General features: G+C 43.2%; 1 protein-coding gene and 1 non-coding gene across 2 annotated transcripts in view; both read right to left on the reverse strand.

The window, feature by feature from the left end:
- Positions 1–24,752, reverse strand: part of LOC126094909 (forkhead box protein K1-like) — a 275,401-nt gene that overhangs the window by 241,953 nt on the left and 8,696 nt on the right. The gene's annotated exons all lie outside the window — the stretch shown is intronic.
- On the reverse strand, positions 20,082–20,165 carry Trnas-gga (transfer RNA serine (anticodon GGA)). The gene is given in 2 exon segments: positions 20,082–20,116; positions 20,126–20,165. It is a non-coding gene; the product is annotated as a tRNA-Ser (tRNA).

The following is a 24,752-nucleotide window of genomic DNA, read 5'->3' on the forward strand; positions in this document are numbered from 1 at the left end:
TCTCATCGAATTAGGGAAGGATGGGGAAGGAAGTCGGCCGTGCCCTTTCAGAGGAACCATCCCGGCATTTGCCTGGAGTGATTTAGGGAAATCACCGACCGAGAGCAACGGCGTTTGTGTAGAGCTGTCAGTGCTAAAAAACAGGCTACACTGTGAGAAATAACTGCAGAAATAAATGTGGGATGTATGACAAACGTTTCCGTTAGGTCAGTGCGGCCAAATTTCGTGTTAACTGGCTATGGCAACAGACGACCGATTCGACTGTCTTTGCTAACAGCGCCTCTCCTGGGCTCATGCCCATAATAGTTGGACCCTAGACGACTGGAAAACTGTGGCCTCGTCAGATGAGTCCTGATTTCAAATGGTAGGAGCTGATAGTAAAGTTCGAGTGTGACGCAGGCCCTACGGAGCCAAGTTGTCAACAAGACACTGTGCAAGCTGGGGGTGGCTCCAAAATGGTGTGGACTGTGTTTACATGCAATGGACTGGGTCCTCTTGTCCAACTGAACCGATCGTTGATTGGAAATTGTTATGTTCGTATACTTGGAGACCATTTGCAGCCATTCGTGGTCTTCACGTTCCCAAACAGCGATCGAATTTTTATGGATGACAATGCGCCACGTCACCGGGACACAGTTGTTCGCGATTGCTTTGAAGTTCGTTCTGGACGATTCGAGCCAATGATTTAGCCACCCAGATTGCGCGACATGAATACCATTGAACATTTATGAGACATAATTGAGACGTCAGTTCATGCAGAAAATCCTGCGCTGGCAACACTTTCGTAATTATGGGTGGATATGGAGGCAGCATGGCTCGGTATTTCTGCAGGAGACTTCTAACGGCTTATTGAGTCTCGAGTTAGTGCCCTATGTCGGGCAAAAGCAAGTCCGATTCGATATTGGGAGGTATTCCATGACTTTTGTCACCTTAGTGAATAACCTGCACAGCGTATAGCAGCGTAGAGAGCTGCATCAAATCGGTGAAGACCACAACAACATAGTGACAGGGCAGACGAATAGCTCCGAGTGAGATTGCACAGTGGTAAGACACAGGACTGCCATTCGGGAGACTGAGGGTTCAAACCCTCATCCGCCCACCCATATTTGAGTTTTCCACGGTTTCCCTAAATCGCTTGAGGCACATGCTGAGATGTTTCCTTTAAAAAATACACAACTGAAACATCCTGGCAGATTAAAACTGTGTGCCGGACCGAGACTCGAACTCGGGACCTTTGCCTTTCGCGGGCAAGTGCTCTACCTTCTGAGCTACCCAAGCACGACTCACGCCCCGTCCTCACAACTTTACTTCTGCCAGTACCTCGTCTCCTACTTTCCAAACTTTAAAAAAGCTCTCCTGCAGACCTTGCACAACTAGCACTCCTGAAGCCCGCGAAAGGCAAAGGTCCCGAGTTCGAGTCTCGGTCCGGCACACAGTTTTAATCTGCCAGGAAGTTTCATATCAGCGCACAGTCCGCTGCAGAGTGAAAATCTCATTCCGGAAACATCCCCCAGGCTGTGGCTAAGCCATGTCTCTCAATACCCTTTCTTTCAGGAGTGCTAGTTGTGCAAGGTTCGCAGGCGAGCTTCTGTAAAGTTTGGAAGGTAGGAGACGAGGTACTGGCAGAAGTAAAGCTGTGAGGACGGGGCGTGAGTCGTGCTTGGGTAGCTCAGATGGTAGAGCACTTGCCCGCGAAAGGCAAAGGTCCCGAGTTCGAGTCTCGGTCCGGCACACAGCTTCAATCTACAAAAATGGTTCAAATGGCTCTGAGCACTAGGGGACTTAACTACTGAGATCATCAGTCCCCTAGAACTTAGAACTACTTAAACCTAACTAACCTAAGGACGTCAACACACATCCATGCCCGAGGCAGGATTCGGACCTGCGACCGTAGCGGTCGCACGGTTCCAGACTGTAGCGCCTAGAACCGCTCGGCCACTCCAACCGGCCTTTTAATCTGCCAGGATGTTTCATATCAGCGCACATTCCGCTGCAGAGTGAAAATCTCATTCTGAATATACAACTGATTTCTTGTCCTTTCCGAGCTTGTGCTCCATTTCTAATTATCTCGTCTTTAAACTGTAAGTTTTCTTCCTTTTTGCTTCGAGCAAGTGGCCAATATGCAATTCTAAAGTACGTGGACTGATTAGAAACTACGATTATAAAGTCTGCAACGAAACGTGTACATTTTATTTCATACAACCAACACAGCCAACAGACAGTACATACATTAGGTTATTTTTCGACTAATCTCCACATCAGTTTAGGCACTGTCGCTTCTCGGAATGAGTTCGACTATTCCTCGTGCTAAAAATCCTGTCCTTGTGTGTTCAGCCACGTTGTCGCGAAATGTTTCACCTCCTACGTGCTCCTTCAAACGCGGAAAAAAGTGAAAGTCGCTTGGAATGAGGTCCGGGCTGCACGATAGGCGGTAAATGATGTCCCAGCCAAACTGTTTCAACAGCATGATCACGTGTTGTCGTGAAGTCAGATGACGCTTTCTATGAGAAGTCTTGGCTGTTTCCCTGAATGCTTCATACAGTCATGTCAAGATCTTGCAGTATCGATCAGTGGTCACTGTCTTCCCTCTTTCCAAAAACTCCAAGAGTTTGACATCTGTACTGTTCAAAACATCAATGCGATAACCTTCTCAGGAAATGGCGTCTTCTTAAACTTCTTTGCCTTTGGAGAGGAGGTATGCTTTCACTCCATTGACGATCACTTATTGCTGGGGGTGCAGTTGTGGCCCCATGATCCATCATGTGCGATAATGCAGTACCCTTCAGTGGAGACCCATTGCAGAAGTTGCAGACTTGCCCCCATGCGCTTCTCCTTCTGTTGGCTGGCCGGATTTCGTGGAACCCAACGAGAACAAAGTTTCTCGTACTGCAAAATATGTGAACACAGTCATGAACTCTTCTGAACGATATTCCCAATTCTACCGCCATATTCCGTAACGTGATCCTCCTGTTGTCCTGAATCAGCTCCTCCACGCGAGCTGAGTTCAAATCGGTTCATGCCGTGCTGTATTGGCTACTACGATCCTCGTCGGTGAAGTTTTGTCTACTGGTCGCAAATTCCTGACACCATTCTGCGACATGCTCTCGAGCCATTACTGTCTCTCCATAAACCTCTACCAGCTGCCTGCGAATTTGGCCGCGGTTACATTTTTCGCCCATAGAAACCGAAAAACTGAGCGGATTTCTTCGTGAAAACAGTTTTCCAAACGAGTCGCCATTTGTGTTTACCTACAACTAGCGCTGTAGGTGGCATTTTGCTGAAACTCTGCACAGTTGCCGACCACCTGTACCAGAATGACCCCACACAAGTAATTTCGCAATGATAGACGAAACTCCAGGAATATCGGCCTTGTAATCTTAGTTTCTGATCACCTCCCGTTAAGTAGATATGATTTTTGAAAATATGATTGAGAGCGCCAGTGGAGAAAGATCAGCCGCGCCTTTATTAGCCGAGCGGTCTGAGGCGCTGCAGTCAGGGACTGTGCGGCTGGTCCCGGCGGAGGTTCGAATCCTCCCTCGGGCATGGGTGTGTGTGTTTGTCCTTAGGATGATTTAGGTTAAGTAGTGTGTAAGCTTAGGGACTGATGACCTTAGCAGTCAAGTCCCATAAGATTTCACACACATTTGAACATTTTGAACATTTTTTGAGAAAGATTAATGGCTGAATGGACTTCCAGATATTGTCTGCCGGGGGAGACACTCCCTTCATGTTCAGTTCAGCATGCAACTCGACGAACTGTGAACAGTTTAAATTTTTTGGTAAATATTGCTTGGGCTTTGTGAAGAGAGAATGTATGGGGATTGGAAACATTTGAGGTGAATGGAATTAGTTGGGTGCAGATAAGGACTACTGAAGAACTGTTGATAGAAAAGAGGAGAGAAATAGACTAGTGTAAACTATAAGGATGGGGAAAAAGAGATGCCTCTTTCACTTGCTGTAACAATACAGTGTGATGGTGATTACACTGTAAGGATTACTGTGTAGGAGAAGACTGAAAGGGAGCAAAAGATACAAGATGGTAAATGACATTAAAGGAGGTGAAAGCTATGTGGAAATGAAGAAAGGAGCAGAAAATAGAAGGATATGTAGAGCAACCGTGTCTAGACCTGTGATCGTTCAGAATACATGAAAATAATAATAATAGCACGTTTTCTCCACTAAATCATAGGACTCATTGTGTAACTGTCTGGTCGTAATCCTTCTTCATAACTCTGCTCAAATTGACTAGCATACGGCGCTGAGGGGAGACGAGTTCATCAGACAAAATATTAGTCATCCTGTAACAGAGCATACTAGCCGTTTTGGAGCACTGTAGATGGTACAGAACTGGTACATGCAGTCACATGACCCTTCATCGTTGAAGTAAATCATGGCAGTGAAGTAGTATATATATGCCAGTTGGCTTAATGGAATCACCGCAGTTAGAAGGGTCGACGGGAAGACGTAAGAGAATGACAGATAAGAGCTATCGTGTCTGGACTTGCCCATGATCACCTACATCTACATCTATACTCAACGAACCACTGTAAAGTGCATGACAGAATGCATCTACCACTGAACCAGTTTTTAGGGCTTTTTCCCGATCCATTTACGTACGGAGCGCGGGAACAATGATTGTTTAAATGCCTCTTTGCGTGCTGTAATTAATCTAATCTTGTCCTCAAGATTCTTATGAGGGTTATATGTAGGAGGTTGTAGTGTATTTCTAGAGTCATCATTTAATGGTGATTCTCGAAACTGTGTTAAAACTTTCCCGGGATAGTTTCTGTCTAGCTTCAAGAGTCTGCCAGTTCAGTTCTTTTAACATCTCTGTGACACTCACCCATCACAGACCAAACAAACAAGTGTTCATTGGTGCTGCCCTTCTCAGTATTGGTTCAATATCCTATGTTAGTCATATTTGGTATGGGTCCCATACACTTTAGCAGTATTCTAGAAAGGGTCGCACAACTGATTTGAAAGCAATCTACTTTGTACACTGATTGCTTTTCCCTAGCATTTTACCAATAAACCGAAGTATGCTATCTGTTTTACCCACGAGTGAGTCTATGTGATCGTTCCATTTCATGCCTCTATAATGTGTTACACCCTGGTAGTTGTATGACTCACTGACACTATATTCGTAGGATACTATATTTCTTCGTTTTGTGAAGTGCTCAGTTTTACATTTCTGAAGATTTAAAACAAGTTGCCTATCTTTGTACCATTTTGAAATTTTATCAAGATCTGACTGAATATTTGTACAACTTTGTCTAGACTGTATTTCGTTGTAAATAACTGCATCATCTGCAAAAAGCCTAAGGTTACTATTATCATTTCCTGCAAGGTCACTATATACAATACGAGCAGGAAGGAACCCAACACACTCCCCTGGGGTACGTCGGAAGTTACTTCCACATGTGACGATGACTCTCCATCCAAGATAACATACTGCATCCTCCTTACCACAAAGTTCTCAATCCAGTCACAAATTTCAGTTGAAACCCCATACGATAGTACGTTTGATAATACGCATAGGTGTGGTACTGACAAGGAGAGGCCACGAGGTAGGGATCACAGACTTACTTCAGACTTTGTACACCTTTATTAGGCTATTAGAACAACATAACGTACAATTAGTAAGGTGCACTACTCTGGCAATTGCGAGAAAATCGCAAGAGAAGTTTTACGCGTCTGTCATGTAATTGATGTATCTGTGCGAAGGTGCCGGCCGTGAGACGTCATTGTGATCAAATGTTTAGCGTTTCCCGCCTTAAAGATGGCCGGGGACGGCACGAAGGATCTCGGTGGAATAACATATGACATACGTGAAGACCCTTCTGCATCATGTACGCAGCACTTTTTGTTTTCGTTTTCCCCATATACATTACCTCGGTGTAGGAACGTGCCGAGATATTGTTTTGTTTACTCAGAGCACGATGCGGTGCTAGGAACATTTATTTTTGTTGTGGTATAAAGTAAAACCAAATTAAGAATATATAAAAACAGTAAATAAAAATAAATAAATAAAAATTTATAAAAAGGTTCGAATCCCACTACACCTTTATTTTTGTAGTACAAGTGTAAATTCCGTGATATTCAGAAAATTTGCACCTACACTATTCATTCTTGCTATATTAGCAAGGTCTCACCACTACATAGGTTAACTGCCAAATGGGGCCTGCCTCTGTGTCTGCAGCTTGAAACGTCGAGGCGCGAAGTAGTTCCGGGTACCTTACCAGATTGCATGTACAAGGGACTTACAAATCACAACAGCATACATTTTCAGGACTACTCTATGCGATTTTTCATTTACTTGTCGATATTTATAAATACGTTTCTTCTAATAACTAAACTTAAACAGTAAGCAGTCAAATAACATGAAATTTACTAAAACGTCATGCAAATACACGTGGTTTTTTTTAAATTATATTACCTCTCAAATGTCATATAAATTAAGTAATATGACCAGTGATGAGAAAAATATAGATTAAAAATTAAGTTTGAGCGGCAATCGAACCGTCCCCTTATACACGTTTGTCTTACGTAACTCGATTGCTAACCCCTTGACCATCAACTCTAACGTCCAGCATCTATGCACAGGTACATTAGTTACATAATACACGCGTAAAACTCCTCTTGCGAATATCTGCCAGGGTAGTGCACTTAGGACTTGCACATTATATTGTTTTGATGGTCTACTAAAGGTGTACAAAGCTTGAAGTAAATCTGTGGTTCCAGCTTCGTGGCCTCTCCTTGTGAGACAAACGTTTTTCGGAACTCGAGAAATCCTGTATCTACCTGACTGTCTTGATCCATGGCTTTCAGAATGACATGTAAGATTTTGTGCTAGTTGTGTTTCACACGACCTACGTTATCGAAACCCACTCTGATTGTATGGAGGAGGTCGTTCTGTTCGAGATACGTCATTATGTTTGAGCTCAGAGTGTGTTATAATATTCTGCAACAAATCGACGTCAAGGATAATGCCGGCCGGAATGGCCGAGCGGTTCTAGGCGCTACAGTCTGGAACCGCGCGACCGTTACAGTCGCAGGTTCGAATCCTGCTTCGGGCATGGATGTGTGTGATGTCCTTAGGTTAGTTAGGTTTAAGTAGTTCCAAGTTCTAGGGGACTGATGACCACAGCAGTTAAGTCACATAGTGCTCAGAGCCATTTGAACCATTTTTCAAGGATAATGGACGGTGGTTTTGTGATTCATTTCTGCTACCCTTCTTGTACACAAGTGTTACATGTCCTTTTTTTCCAGCTACTGGGCACAGGTTTTTGTTTGAAGTGTCTGGGCTATATTATAGTAACAGAGGGGCTAACTCATCTGCAAATTGGGTATAGAACCTGGTAGGAATTCCATTCGGCTCTGCGTCATTACCAGATTCCGGCATCCGCCTCGACCATCACTCTGCAATCCTCGACATATGTAACGATAGTTCGTTACGCTAATATCGATCGCAATTGACTATGACGAGAGAGGAGGCGTATTCGTTTAGCTGACTGGAGACGGGTAGTTTAGTCCGAGGTGTCGCGGTTTTCCCTCATTTCAAAAGATGCAAAGTGTCGAGTGAACCGATGGCTCAAATAGGCGTTTAACCCACATTGTGTGGAGGTTGTAGTTCAGGTCAGGGATCATTATGTGAAGCTTTGCGGGTAATTTTCGTTCAAAATGGTTCAAATGGCTCTGAGCACTATGGGACTCAACTGCTGTGGTCATCAGTCCCCTAGAACTTAGAACTACTTAAACCTAACTAACCTAAGGACATCACACACAGCCATGCCCGAGGCAGGATTCGAACCTGCGACCGTAGCAGCAGCGCGGCTACGGACTGGAGCGCCTAGAACCGCACGGCCACCACGGCCGGCGGTAATTTTCGTGCTATAATTTGGGCTCACTCGCGGTGACCACGAATCAAGATGTTTGGATATTCTCTGTAACCAAGTGATGTACTTTCTTCTTACTTCCATAATGAGTAAGTTGAGCACACTTCCGTCTTCCACCGTGATAACAGTCATGCATGCACACTTTGCTGGTACGACGAACTCTCAGGAAACGTATCCCACATCGGCTGGCCAGCTAAATCACCCATCTTCATCCAAAAAGATAATATCTGGTACTGTTTGCAACAGTGGGTGAAACGTAACAATTAACAAGTCTGCAAATCGGTAGTTCTACGTCATCTACTATATACTGTACGCGTGGAGTCTGTTCTGCCGGATATGTCAGACAGAACAGACACCACATATATGTAGCATGTACACTCGTGTTTCGAAAAAACAGAACACCTTGAATGAGTAGAGATAGGACGTTCGTATTCACAGCACATGTACATTAGTATGTTCTGCAGAAATGATTAGCATTTGAACCATACCGACACGTGAATTCAAGGTCAACATCGGTATCGCGGCGCAACACCATCTACCGGTAAAATGTGCCGGCGGCTCTCGTTGTGACTGTAAACGGAAGGTAAAACACTTCGTTCAAGAATCATGAAAGAACGTTGTATACGTGGAAGAAGCCTGGAGATACTGGAAGGTATAAGATAATGGTAAGACAGAGATTCAGGAACCAGGTTTTAAATTATAAGACATTTCCAGGGGCAGATGTGGACTCTGACAACAATCTGTTGGTTATGAACTGTAGATTATGTTGTGGATTGGCAAGACAGCCAACCCACTACAAGGAAGCCGAAAGGCACGCGTTTAAGCTCACGTAGGCTGGCGTGAGGTCTGGAACAGGACAAGGAATTGAGACTAGCAAAAAACGTACGTAGCTTCTGGGATACTTAACTTTAATCCATAATTGCTGAACATCGCTCTTGACGGTACATGTTTTACAGCATCAATAGTAACTGGTAAGGGCGCCTTGCTAGGTCGTAGCAAATGACGTAGCTGAAGGCTATGCTAACTATCGTCTCGGCAAATGAGAGCGTAATTTGTCAGTGAACCACCGCTAGCAAAGTCGGCTGTACAACTGGTGCGAGTGCTAGGAAGACTCTAGACCTGCCGCGTGGCGGCGCTCGGTCTGCAATCACTGATAGTGACGACACGCGGGTACGACGTATACTAACGGACCGCGGCCGATTTAAAGGCTACCACCTAGCAAGTGTGGTGTCTGGCGGTGACACCACAGATTAAAACTGAAAAAACTGCAAAAAGGTGGGAAATTGAGGAGATGCGACCTGGGTAAACTGAAAGAACCAGAGGTTGTAGAGAGCTTCAGGGAGGGCATTAGGGAACGACTGACAAGAACGGATGAAAGAAATATAGTAGAAGAAGAATGGGTAGCTTTGACAGACGAAATAGTGAAGGTAGCAGAGGATCAAGTAGGTAAAAAGACGAGGGCTAATAGAAATCCTTGGTTAGCAGAAGAGATATTGAATTTAATTGACGAAAGGAGAAAATATAAAAATGCAGTAAAATGCATAAAAGAATACAAACTTCTCAAAAATGAGATCGACAGGAAGTGCAAAATGGCTAAGCAGGGATGGCTAGAGGACAATTGCAAGGATATAGAGGCGCATATCAGTAGGGGTAAGATACATACTGCCCACAAGAAAATTAAAAGAGATCTTTGGAGAAAAGAGAACGACTTGCACGAATATCAAGAGCTCAGATGGAAATCCAGTAATAAGCAAAGAAGGGAAAGCAGAAAGATGGAAGGAGTATATAGAGGGTCTCTACAAGGGCGATGTTCTTGAGGACAGTATAATAGAAATGGAAGATAATGTAGATGAAGATGAAATAAGAGATATGATACTGCGTGAAGACTTTGACAGAGCACTGAAAGACCTAAGTCGAAACAAGGCCCCGGGAGTAGACAACATTCCATTAGAACTAATGACGGCCTTGGGAGAGCCAAGCCTAACAACACTCCGCCATCTAGTGAGCAAGATGTATGAGACAGGTGAAATACCCTCAGACTTCAAGAAGGATATAATAATTCCAATCCCAAAGAAATCAGGTCTTGACAGATGTGAAAATTACCGAACAATCAGTTTAATAAGACACGGCTGCAAAATACCAACACAAATTCTTTACAAACGAATGGAAAAACTGGTAGAAGCCGACCTCGGGGAAGATCCGTAGAAATGTTGGAACACGTGAGGCAATACTGACTCTACGGCTTATCTTAGAAGCTAAATTAAGAAAAGGCAAACCTACATATCTAGCATTTGTAGACTTAGAGAAAGGTTTTGACAATGTTGACTGGAATACTCTCTTTCAAATTCTGAAGGTGGCAGGGGTAAAATACAGGGAGCGAAAGGCTATTTACAATTTGTACAGAAACCAGATGGCAGTTATAAGAGTCGAAGGCATGAAAGGGAAGCAGTGGTTGGGAAGGGAGTGAGACAGGGTTGTAGCCTCTCCCCGATGTGATTCAACCTGTGTATTGAGCAAGCAGTAAAGGAAACAAAAGAAAAATTCGGAGTAGGTATTAAAATCCATGGAGAAGAAATAAAAAGTTTGAGGTTCGCCGATGACATCGTAATTCTGTCAGAGACAGCAAAGGACCTGGACGAGCAGCTGAACGGATTGGACAGTGTCTTGAAAGGAGGATATAAGATGAACATCAACGGAAGCAAAACAAGGATAATGGAATGTAGTCGAATTACATCGGGTGATGCTGCGGGAATTAGATTAGGAAATGAGACGCTTAAAGTAATAAATGACGTATGCTATTTGTGGAGCAAAATAACTGATGATGTTCGAAGTAGATAGGATATAAAATGTAGACTGGCAATGGCAAGGAAAGCGTTTCTGAAGAAGAGAAATTGTTTAACATCGAGTATAAATTTAAGTGTCAGGAAGTAGTTACTGAAAGTATTTGTATGGAGTGTAGCCATGTATGGAAGTGAAACATGGACGATAAATAGTTTGGACAAGATGAGAATAGAAGCTTTCGAAATGTGGTGCTACAGAAGAATGCTGAAGATTAGATGCGTAGATCACATAACTAATGAGGAGGTGTTGAATAGAATTGGAGAGAAGAGAAGTTTGTGGCACAACTTGACTAGAAGAAGGGATCGGTTGGTAGGGCATATTCTGAGGCATCAAGGGATCACCAATTTAGTAGTGGAGGGCAGCGTGGAGGGTAGAAATCGTAGAGGGAGACCAAGAGATGAATACACTAAATAGATTCAGAAGGATGTAGGTTGCAGTAGGTACTGGGAGATGAAGTAGCTTGCACAGGATAGAGTAGCATGGAGAGCTGCATCAAACCAGTCTCAGGACTGAAGACCACAACAACAACACGGATCAGTGTGACTTGAGTAGAGGTGCACGGTGCCTCGCAGGCGTATGCACTAACTGTACCATCAAATCAGTGAGCTTGAGAGAAGGCATATTATTGGCACGAGAAAATGTGCTGCGTCCATCTGGGAAACGGCTGCTCGTGTGGGACGAAATGTTTCGGCAGTACAACGCATGTGTGAAGAATGGCCCACGGAAGACCGTAAACACGACGAGATGGGTCCGGTCCCACCACCCACACCCCGAGAAGATCGACACCCCATCCGAACGGCATTGCAGGACAGATCTGCGTCCCCCTCGGCTATGGTGCAACACTGGGACAGTGTAACACTTCGTACACCATCTAGGGTGACAGTCCGCCGCCGTTTACAACGGCATAGGTTAGGCCGGTATTACACTATCAAATTTCTTTGTCCAATATCTTTGTCCAAAATCTTTGTCAAAGATATTTGATAGTGTAATAGGGACTTTGTCAAATGTCGTCCAATATTTGATCAAATCTAGGGCCTCACCGTATATTTGATCAAAGAAACCGCTTGTCTTCTGTTCACTGCAATGTGACATGTTACCACATGGAGCGCTAGCATCGCTGCAGCGTACTGTCGTCTGTAGTGTTTTTATAACCATTGCCGGTAAATACAATTGGTGTGTGCCGACAACTACAAAATTAATAGAGATGTCTGAAGCGGATGAGGCGCTTTACAACGTGAGGCACCCTGAATACAAAAATAGATTAAGAAGATTGGAGACCTAACCTAACCTAACATAACCCTCTCCTGTAGCAAGGAGTCGGAGTGTTATAGTGAGCCTGTGTTCTGAAGATGTAGCAGTTCTTAAGTGAATATTGTGCTTTGTGATATGAGGATACACTTCATTGAGCACATACAGAAATGTATGCTCATCCATTCTTAAGTAATTGATGTACGACTTGACGTCTACCACTGTAAGCTCACGTAACAAGTTTTGTTGAATGCTTTTATCGTGTCGTCGTAAAACCCATGGCTTCACCCAGATTAGATTAGTTTTTCGTTCCATAGATCCGTGCTGAGGAGATCCTCGTGGATGTGGAACATGTCGATTTTTTTTAAGCTGAAATAACAATACTAATAGTATGAATAAATACAATACATCATTTGTTTCTATTAAAAATTTCGCCAATGGAGTAGGAGTTAGCCAGTAGTAAGTCTTTCAGGCTCCTTTTAAACTGATGTTTATTTCTAACTAATTTTTTTATGTTTCCTGGCAAATTATTGAAGATGAGTGTTCCTGAGTAGTGGACCCCTTTTTGAACTAAAGTAAGTGCTTTTAAGTCCTTGTGCAGATCATCTTTGTTCCTGGTATTGTATGTATGAACAGAGTTGTTTGTTGGAAAAAGAGATATATTATTTACGACAAATTTCATTAAGAAGTAAATATAATGAGAGGCAGTAGTTAGTATACCCAGTTCTTTGAAGAGGTTTCTGCAGGAGGTCCGTGAATTCACTCCACAAATAATACGTATTACGCGCTTTTGGACCTTGAAAACTTGTTTGACTTCAAGATTTACCCTAAAATATTATCCCATATGACATTATGGAATGAAAGTATGCAAGCTTTTTCATTTTTATGTTGCCTATGTCTGCTAACACTCGAATTGCAAATACAGATTTGTTAAGGCCTTTCTGCAGTTCTGTGGTGTGCTCCTCCCAACTGAATTTATTATCAAGTTGTAATCCCAGGACTTTTAAGACTGTCAACCTCGTATGTATGGTTCCATTTTTTCCCCCACTTCTTTTCCGCATGTGCACACAATGCAATTGGAGTACGTAGAACTGCTGCGGTTAATAACAAGTTGTTGTCAGCCATCTTGAACTTTGACGAAAAATTTGATGACAGTGTTATACCCCCTCTAGCGCTACGTCAAAGATCTTTTTCAAATATATTGGACGGAATATTGGATCACATCTTTGATCAAATCTTTGACAAAGAAATTTGATAGTGTAATACCGGCCTTACGTGCGCGTCGTCCACTTCTCTGCCTACCTTTGATGAATGTGCAGAAAAATTCTAGAAGGCAGTGGTGTTCGGAACAACGTCAGTGGGGTCAGGAATGGCATCAAATAGTGTTTTCGGACGAATACAGGTTCTGTTTGTTTGAAAATGACGGCCGCACTTTGGTTTGTCGCAGGCAGCGGGAGTGGCATCACAGTGACTGTAATCGCACAGGACATACAGCGCCAACTCAAGGCCTTTTGGTGTGAGGTGCTATTCGGTGCAACCACAAATCGCGGCTGGTGCGTGTCCAGGGCACTGCGACCTGTGCGACATACATGAATGACATCGTGCGACCCGTAGCCATACCGTTTCTCCTCAACAGCCCAGACGCCATTTTTCAGTAAGACAATGCACGACCACATGTTGCTGCACGAACGCGCGCCTTCTCGGTGTCACAGGATGTCAGCCTTTTGCTCTGGCCCACCAGATCACCAGACTTGTCGCCAATCGAAAATGTGTGGGATATGGTGAAACGGTGGGTGCAACGTTGTGGCCCAGTGCCGACCACCACATATGAACTTTGGAACCAGGTGAATGCAGCATGGATGGCTTCACCACAAGACGCCATTCGTGCCTTATACGCGTCGATGCCTTCAGGAACACAACAAGTTATCAAGGCCCATGGCGGACCCTGTACCTGCTAGGCAACAGGACACATGCTGAGCTGAGGTGACTGAAATGCCAATCATTTCTGCAGAACATAGTAATGTACATGTCCTATGAATATGAACGTCCTATTTTTAGTCGTTCAAGATGTTCTGTTTTTCTGAACATCTGTAAGCTTGACTGCTATGATATCCTCAGTGCGAATGCACAATAGCGTCCGTACCTCTTGCAGGAATACAGGAAACGCTGCGAGCAAAATGATGTAAATGGACTGGGGCGCTACTTCTTACAAGGGAACCTCCCCATCGCACCCCCTCAGATTTAGTTATAAGTTGGCACAGTGGATAGGCCTTGAAAAACTGAACACAGATCAATCAAGAAAACAGGAAGAAGTTGTGTGGAACTATGAAAAAAATAGGCAAAATATGCAAACTGAGTAGTCTATGTGCAACATATGCAACATCAAGGACAGTGCGAGATGAGGAACGCCGTGGTCTCGTGGTTAGCGTGAGCAGCAGTGGAACAAGAGATCCTTGGTTCAAGTCCTCCGTCGAGTGAAAAATTTAATTTCTTTATTTTCGCAGTTATGATCTGTCCGTTCGTTCATTGACGTCTTTGTTCACTGTAATAAGTTTAATGTCTGTATTTTGCGACCGCACCGCAAAACCGTGCGATTAGTAGACGAAAGGACGTGCCTCTCCAATGGGAACCGAAAACATTTGATCGCAAGGTCATAAGTCAACCGATTCCTCCACAGGAAAACACCTATGATATATTCTATACGACACTGGTGACGGCATGTGCGTCACATGACAGGAATATGTTGTCGACCCACCTAACTTGTACACTTGGCGAATAGGTAAAAAGATTCTTCTACCTTGCCCGAGTTAGGTTTTCTTGTGGATCTGATAATCACTCCCAAAAAAGTGATGAAAACATAAGAGTTTGTCACATAAACTGCAACAAATGACTGCAACAGTCGCACAGTTTTCCCTGTGCTCCGTCAAAACATGTTTTTAACGTTTTCAATTTTTTCCGTGTGTAGACCGTCAAATCCTGCATATGTCCAAGCAAATCTGAACATGTCCTGGAATTTTGGAGAACGAAGTTGACTCTGTGTGTGTGTGTGTGCCTGAAGTTTGATAATTGTCTGAAAATAAAAAATAAATTTTCACTCGGGAGAAGATTTGAACCTAGGACCTCTGGTTCCACAGCTGCTCACGCTAACCACGGGACCACGGCGCTATTGAGGTAGTATTATCCTTAATGTTACATATCTTGAGCATGGACTACTCAGTTTGTATATTTTGCTTATTTTTTTCATAGTTCCACACAACTTCTTCCTGTTTTCTCGATTGATCTGTGTTCAGTTTTTCAAGGCCTATCCACTGTGCCAACTTATAACTAAATCTGAGGGGGGTGCGATGGGGAGGTTCCCTTGTTAGTGTGCTGTAAGTTGAGAATTTGGGTAGCCCAATTAGTTAAAGCAACTGTTGCCGTGCAGTCGGAAATCCAGGTTCGAGTGCCAGCCTGGCACAGAATTCCATCTTTCGCCATTGACTTTAAATGCGAACTTCTTTGTTTAGGCTTTACCGTTGTTTATTTATTTAATCGTACGGCTAGGGCCCCCCCGTCGGGCAGGCCTTTCGCCTGATGATGATGTTTGGTTTGTGGGGCGCTCAACTGCGTGGTTATCAGTGCCCGTACAATTTCCCAACCTTTGCTCAGTCCAATTTCGCCACTTTCCTGGATGATGATGAAATGATGAGGACAACACAAACACACCGTCATCTCGAGGCAGGGGAAAATCCCTGACCCCGCCGGGAATCGAACCCGGGACCCCGTGCTCGGGAAGCGAGAATGTTACCGCGAGACCACGAGCGGTGGACAGGCCTTTCGCCTGGTGCCGGTCTTTCAATTTGACGCCACTTCGGCGACCTGCAGTCGATTAGGATGATAGGATGATGATGAGGACAACACAACATCCAGTCCCTGGGTGGAGAAAATTCCCCGACCCAGCCGGGAATCGAACCCGGGCCCAGAGGATTGACAATCCGTCACGCAGACTTCTTTTTTTTTTACCTCATTTTGTTCTGTTAAATTTGTTCGTGGCGGACGTCCGATGAGACTCGTTCAGGTGTTCGTTAATCCGTTCACTCAGTTTTTTTATTACAGAGGGTAGCTAAACCCTCTCACCGAACATGCTGAGCTACCATGCCGGCACCATTCAGCTACCGGCGGCCGACAGGCTTTACCGTGACTGTTATTGACATTAAATGAAACAACATGTTTGCTGTTACCACTCACTGTTTATTTATCTCCACGATGCGTTTCAAAGGTTGAAGCCTGCATCATCAGGTGGATTTACGTTTGTTAGTATGACATGTGTCTGTGTGCTGAATTACGATTTTTTGGAGGAAATTGTGGCACTCTCTAATGGGAGAAACAAAACACTATTTCAGAACATGGTTTTGGGTTTCTTTTGAGAAAACAACTAAACATATATCTAACGGTAAAAATGAAATAAGTAAAATAGAGTACCTCCAGGTTCCAGTACTACTGGAGGTACTCTATTCTACTTATTTTATTATTAACGTTAGATATACGTTTAGTTTTTTGTCAAAAGAAACCCAAAACCATGTTCTGAAACAGTGTTTTGTTTCTCCCACTAGACAGTGTCACAAGTTCCTCCAAAAAATCGTAACACAACACGCGGACACATGTCATACTAAGAAAAGTAAATCCACCTGATGATGGAGCTTTAAACCTTTGAAACGCTTCGTGGAGATAGATAAACAGTGACTGGTAACAGTAAACTTGTTGTTTCATTTAATTTCTCCACTAAATTATTTCATTGTCCAATTACGGCTTGAGTCGGTACCTTTCTGGAAATATCTATGTGATCTAATCAGCAATGAGTGGCTTAATCTAGCTATGGCATACACTATCTGATTAAAAGCATCCGGATACCGCTACATAGTGCGTAATTTGACCACTAGAGGGCACGAGAGGCAGACCTGCAGGGATAAAAGGAGTCAGTAGTGACGCAGAAACAGTAGAATGGGGTCGATCAGAAGAGCTCAGTGACTTCGAATGTGAACTGGTCACTAGACGTCACCTGAGTAACAAATCCATGAGGGTCATTTCATCCGTTGTAAAGCTGTCCAAGTCGACTGGTGGTGATGTGATAGTGATGTGGAAACGCGAAGGAACAACCACAGCGAAGCCGACAGCAATCAGACATCAGGTACTGACGGAAAGGAACTGTCGATCATTGCGGAGGGTGGTTGTAAAAAATCGCGTGAAATCAGCAGAAGGAATCACTCATGAGGTTCGAAAGGGCTACCAGTAGCCCAGCTAGCACAATGACGACTGTGCTTCGGGAGTGATATACAATAGTCGAGCATCTCCTCGTAAACCATACATTTCCGTAGTCAGTGTTAAGCTACACTTGAGGTGGTATCAACAGCGACGCCACTGGACAGTGGATGATTGGAAACGAGTGATTTGGAATGACGAATCACGCTGTATCGTGTGGAAATCCGATGAAAGTGTTTGGGTTTAGCGAATGGCTGGAGAACGTTACCTGCCAGAATGTGCAGTACCAACAGTGAAGTACGAAGGAAGTGGTGTTACAGTATGGGTTTTTTTCTCTAGTTAGGTTGTGAGCCCCTTATTGAGCTCAACAAATTCTAAATGAGGAAGGATATGAACCGATATTAGGGCATCGTGTGCTCCGTATAAAACTGGAACAATTCGGAGAATTGGATTTCGGAAAGGATTGTCAACATATCGAGCTACATTCACTTTTACAGATGATATATTAGAATCGATAAATCAAAAGTTATCACCACTTGTAATATTCTGTGATCTGGCTAAAGCTTTTGATAGTGTTAAGCATGATATCCTTATACAAAAGTTAAAATATTATGAGCTAACAGGAGTAGCAGGCTCATGGTTCTCATCCTATCTTTTTAACAGAAAACACTGTGTGTCTGTATCAGGCTTACCGCATAGCAATAGTCATTCAAAATATGAAACCATCAGACAAGGGGTGCCCTAGGGCACTATTTTAGGTCCTTGTTGTTCCTATTATACCGGGTGATCAAAAAGTCAGTATAAATTTCAAAACTGAATAAATCACGGAATAATGTAAATAGAGAGGTACAAATTGACACGCATGCTTTGAATGACATGGGGTTTTATTAGAACCAAAAAAATATAAACATACAAAAAATGTCTTCATCTGATCAGAATAGCAATAATTAGCATAACAAAGTAAGTCAAAGCAAAGATGATGTTCTTTACAGGAAATGCTCAATATGGCCACCATCATTCCTCAACAATAGCTGTAGTCGAGGAATAATGTTGTGAACAGCACTGTAAAGCATGTCCGGAGTTATGGTGAGGCACTGGCGTCGGATGTTGTCTTTCAGCATCCCTAGAGATGTCGGTCGATCACGATACACTTGCGACTTCAGGTAACCCCAAAGCCAATAATTGCACGGACTGAGGTCTGGGGACCTGGGAGGCCAAGCATGACGAAATTGGCGGCTGAGCACACAATCATCACCAAACGACGCGCGCAAGAGATCTTTCACGCGTCTAGTAATATAGGGTGGAGCGCCATCCTGCATAAACATCGTACGTTCCAGCAGGTGTTTATCAGCCAGGCTGGGGACGATGCGATTCTGTAACATATCGGCGTACCTCTCACCAGTCACGGTAGCAGTTTTGCTGTCCAGCACGACATTTTGTGAACTTTTTTTTTTTTGTTCTAATAAAACCCCGTGTCATTCCAAGCATGTGTGTCAATTTTTACCTCTCTATCTACATTATTCCGTGGCTTATTAAGCTTTCAAATTTATACTGACTTTTTGATCACATGGTATATAAATGACCTTCGATATGCAGTGTCACAAAATGCAAATTTTATCTTATCTGCAGAAGATACAAGTATTGGTGTAAAAACCAGTACCCGTGATCTCACTGAGCAATCAGCTAATGAAATATTTGTATGTATCAATGGGTGGTTCACAGCAAATGGATTGTCACTAAATTTTGACAAGACCCAGTACATACAGTTTAGTACCTCACAAAGAATACTTGACCCTATAAGCATAATGTATTCAAACGATGAAATTAAAGCTGTAGACAGTGTCAAATTTTTAGGGCTACAAATTGACCTCAACCTAAATTGGAAAACTCACACTCTACACTTAATGAAACGCCTTAGTTCAGCTACATTTGCAGTACGCATGATAGCAGAAACAGGTGATTTAAAAGTGAAGAAGTTAGTCTATTCGGCCTACTTCCATTCACTATGGAATCATCATTGGGAGAAACTCTTCTCAAAAAGAGAACATTTTCAAAATTAAGAAACGTGTCATTAGAATAATATCTGGTGTCAGTCCTAGATCATCATGCAGAGACCTCTTTAAGAAACTTGGCATTCTAACTACTGATTCTCAGTACATATACTCACTGATGTCCTTTTGTCATTTCCAACATGTCTCTTTTTACACAAAACAGTGCAAAACATGATTATAATATCAGAACCAAAAACAATCTGTATAAGGTCTATAAAAGCTTAACATTAGTACAAAAAAGACTCAAATACATGGGTACTCATATATTCAATAACTTTCCAGAACATATCAAAGGTCTTGTAAGTGATAAAGATCGGTTTCAGAGTGAACTGAAGAACTTCTTGTTGGCCAACTCCTTCTACTCAATCGATGAATATCTTCACAAGGATTATAGCTCATAACTCTGTCAGCATTAGAATTGTACAATTGGATCTGAGTAAAAAACAAAGGAAAAAACTTTGACTCTTTCCACATCCCAGAGACTCCTCTCCAAGGGATCCATGGAAAACGATAAATGTTATGTAATGATTGTATCACCAGGACAATGCACCCCGTGGCAAAGCAGAATCTGTGATACAGTGGTTTGTGTAAAATAACATTCCTGGAAGGGAGCAGGCTTTCCAGAGTGCCGACCTGAAGCTAATGGAACGTCTTTGTGATAAGTTATAAAGTCGACTTCGCTCCAGGCTCCAGCGTCCAAATGGCTCAAATGGCTCTGCGCACTATGGGACTTAGCATCTGAGGTTATCAGTCCCCTAGACTTAGAACTACTTAGACCTAACTAACCTAATGACATCACACACATTCATGCCCGAGGCAGGAATCGAACCTGCGACCGCAGCGGTCGCGGGGTTCCAGACTGAAGTGCCTAGAACCGCTCGGCCACTCAGGCCGGCTCCAGCGTCCAACAGCACTACCTTCTCTGGTTTCGGCTCCTGAGAAAGACATTCACACACTTCAGTAAAAGTATTCCAGCATAGTTCAAGCTGTCATGAGGGCGAAAGGTGGACACACACGTTTTAATGCCCAGTAAAAGTTTTCCAGGTGCTTTTTATCAGATCGTGTATCTGTAGAAACGAGTGAGCGCTGATTTGATGCCAATATACAGACTAGTGGAGTAGGTGATTAATTTTTTGTCCGGTGTGCTTAAGTACCACAGTTAGAAGGGAAACATAAACCAACTGGCTTGGGTTTTAGTGCCACAGAAGTAAACTGTGGGTGAATTTTGTGTCTAGATTCCATAGTCTGCATAGCACAACAAACGTCTTCCGAAGGGCGCAGAAGAATGTTCAAAACGAAACTATGGTCTTAACTATCCTTAGTTTGTCGTGTTTGATGGAGGTTCGCCACTACATGTCCCATATTGTAGGACGAGGCGTCTTAGATGTACTGGAAATCCTAGCTGGGAATCGTAAATATGACTGGGTAACATCACGCTGGAAGTAGTAACCTGTTTTAAGTTCTTTAGATTCGACGTCGCACAATTACTGAAAGAGTCTAAAAACTTTGACTTTAAATACATGGGACGATTACAAGAACTCTAGGACATCTTATTAAAAATACATACATAAAAGTTTTTAAAACTTTGGGTACAAAAACGCCTTTGTAATGTATCAAATTATGATAAAAAAGGCAAGTTTAAAATTAGCTTCCAGCAGACTGGAAGGAAGTTTCTAAACGGAAACGAGAGACAGGAGAGCACCAGAAATGACACACCAGACGAGAATTTCAGCTATCTGCTGTGAATGACAAATCTGAAGAGCATGGAAAGCGACGGAAAGAGAATGGAAAGCGACGGCATCAACATACTTTACAAGTGAAAGACCATCTTCTGACTTGCAAATTCAGAAGACGCAAACTATGTTCTTTTTGTAGATGGTATTAATATAAGAATAAAACATAGCACTTACTGAAAAGATAACTTACGAAATATTTGAAAGCATCAATAAATGGTTCAAGGCAAACGGATTAACGTTAAATTTTGACAAGATCTGCACATGCAATTCAGTAATTTTTTAAAAGATTCTTAAATTATTACGTTTTTACTATGGATAGATCACTAAATTAAAAAGATTTCTCTTGGGCAACTTCTTCTACGTCCACTGAAGTGTATCTTCACAGAATCCTTAAAATCGATGTTTCAGTTTATTTTATTGTCCTTGTTTTAATTCCGTCACCTTGCTTTCAGGTGATAGAATTTTCTTATCAACAGCAGCACTGAAATGCAGTAAGCTTTTGTAATGTCATTTCATTGTACTGCCCTTAAATGACCATCTTTGAATATTTTCCACATCCCAGACACCCCGCTCCACGGGATGCACGGAGTACGACTGAATGTCGTGTAGTGTAATGTAATGTTATGTGAAATTTGGATTTTTCATACCAACCAGGTATGCATTAATAAGGTTGGTTGGTTGGTTTTGAGGAAGGAGACCAGACAGCGAGGTCATCGGTCTCATCCGATTAGGGAAGGACGGGGAAGGAAGTCGGCCGTGCCCTTTTAAAGGAACCATCCCGGCATTTGCCTGAAGTGATTTAGGGAAATCACGGAAAACCTAAATCAGGATGGCCGGACGCGGGATTGAACCATCGTCCTCCCGAATGCGAGTCCAGTGTCTAACCACTGCGCCACCTCGCTCGGTCAATTAATAAGGAAAACGAATGCTGCATTAATAAGGAAAATGTGAACCATTAGACCGGAAGAGGCGTTAACGGCTAATCTAATGATATTCAGAGGGATATTCAGAGAGAGCCCTGGGGCTCCGCAAGACCTCTGCGAGGGCTCTGCCAAAATATCAACCTAAAGAATAAAGCACGTCAAGTCTTGTCACTCAGTGAGAGAAAACAACTTTAAAAATAACATACCAATGTTGGTTTTACAAAAGTCATTTTTTCTATCACTGCGTAATAGCTGAAAACGAGGCAACAAGCAGCATAATAAATCTACGATAATGCTACGATCAGAAACCACAAACAACAAAATTTAGCCACACACACACACACACACAGCGGCCATACTAAAGCTTTCCCCCTATCTCTCGCTACCTCAACTACATATTCCACGAACATTCCGCTACGCTTTCTCCATCTCTCTCTCATCCACAAACACCTTGAACAACCTCGAAGGATTTCGTCACTTCACTATCTATGCTTCCTACTCGAAACTGAAATGGCAAAACGCAGTCGAATTCGGCCTGGCGAATCCGCACACCGCCCTCGTGCCACAGTATATTTGATTCGCGTTTTTATTGACCACAGTTGTAAAATTCGATACCTTGGGGCGATATTATTCTACAAGGAAGAGCGTAAGAAACTGGTACCTTGTCTAATAGCGTGCAGAGCCCCCGCGAGCACAAGTGCTGCCACGACGTGGCTAAAGTCTGAAGTAGAGCTGGAGGGAAATGACACCATGAATCCTGCAGGGCCGTCCACAAATCCGTAAGAGTACGAAAGGGTGGAGATCTCTTCTGAACAGCAAGCTGTAAGGCATCCCAATAATGTTCATGTCCGGGGAGTTTGGTGGGCAGCGGAAGTGTTTAAAATCAGAGTGTTCCTGGAGCCGTTCTGTAGCAATTCTGGACGTGAGGGGTGTCGCATTGTCCTGCTGGAATTGCTCAAGTACGTCGGAATGCACAATGATGTGAATGGATGCAGGTGATCAGACAGAATGCTTACGTACGTGTCATCTGTCAGAGTCGTATCTAGACGTATCAAGGGTCCCATATCACTCCAAATGCACACGCCCCACACCATTACAATGATGTGAATGGATGCAGGTGATCAGACAGAATGCTTACGTACGTGTCATCTGTCAGAGTCGTATCTAGACGTATCATGGGTCCCATATCACTCCAACTGCACACGCCCCACACCATTACAGAGCCTCCACCAGTTTGAACAGTCCCCTGCTGACATGCTGGGTCCATAGAGTCATGAGGTTATTTCCATACCAGTACACATCCATCCGCTCGATACAATTTGAAACGAAACTCGTTCGACCAGGCAACATATTTCCAATCATCAACAGTCCAATGTCGGTGTCGACGGGCCCAGGTGAGGTGTAAAGCTTTGCGACGTGCAATCATCAAGGGCACAAGAGTGGGCCTTCGGCTCTGAAAGCCCATATCGATGATGGTTCTCACGCTGACACTTGTTGATGGCCCAACATTAAAATCTGCAGCAATTTGGGGAAGGATTACACTTCTGTCACGTTGAACGATTCTCTTCAGTCCTCGTTGGTCCCGTTCTTACAGGATCTTTTTCCGGCCGCAGCGATGTCGGAGATTTGATGTTTTACCGGATTCCTGATATTCACGGTAGATTCGTGAAATGATCGTACGGAAAAATCCCCACTTCATCGCTACCTCGGAAATGCTATGTCCTATCGCTCGCGCGCCATCTATAACAAGCTCACTTAAATCTTGATAACCTGCCACTGTAGCAGCAGTAACCGATCTAACAACTGCGCCAGACACTTGTCTTATATAGGCGTTGCCGACCTCAGCGCCGTATTCTGCCTGTTTACACATCTCTATATTTGAATACGCATGTCTGTACCAGTTTCTTTGGCGCTTCAGTGTATGTTTCTCATATAATAGAATTAAACTGTTGATTTTAAAAGATAGAATGGAGCCGCGGCTTAGGGCTGTTGCAACAGTATCTTACAATGGAAGTTCAAAGGCGGTTTGCCCGAAGATGCAGCATCAGTCTCAAAGATTACAGATCGAGACTAAGGGATTCAGGAAGATGATATAACGAATTCAGGCAGCGGGTTTCAAGCAGAAATATGTCTAACGAATCAGTAATGACGAAAAAATGAATGTATGACGAATATTAAGTCACTCTCGGATTTGTTGATTCTAACGGCTCACCTCTCTGCATGTTATGTAGCAAGTTACTTCGGAGTAGCTCCGTGGTACCTGCTAAGATACAGCGACATTGCGAAGAGAAGAATGAAGAATTTTTTATATGTAACAAAGAACAATTATTAAGAAGTCTAAAAACCGTGAAGTATGCAATCCGAACGCTGAATGGAAACGCGATGGAGGCATCATATTCGGTCAGATATTGCACTGCGCAAGTGGTCGAAGCGCACACTATCGCTGGGAATGAAACAACGTGTGACACACATAATATCACGTATGTTCAATGAAAAACCCGCAAAGCATCTTTCTACAGTGCCACTTTCAAATGACACTGTTTCGTGTCGAATTAACAATCTCACAGACTACACCAAAGAAGGACTAGTTGGTAGCCTTCAACACACGCATTAAATAATAAAACAGTGCCAGATGATATTTTCTGCACCCTATCTAAGATATTTGACTCTATGAATCACAGTATACTCTCAGATAAATAGAACATTTATTGGATTTAGGGTATAGCCAACCAATGGATGATGTCATACCTAACCAAAAGCATGCAGAAAGTTGTACTTAGTAACTCAACCAACATAGGGGGACATAATTCTGACTGAGGA

Source organism: Schistocerca cancellata, chromosome 8 (assembly GCF_023864275.1).
Source record: "Schistocerca cancellata isolate TAMUIC-IGC-003103 chromosome 8, iqSchCanc2.1, whole genome shotgun sequence".
In the NCBI taxonomy this organism is placed as follows: Eukaryota; Metazoa; Arthropoda; class Insecta; order Orthoptera; family Acrididae; genus Schistocerca; species Schistocerca cancellata.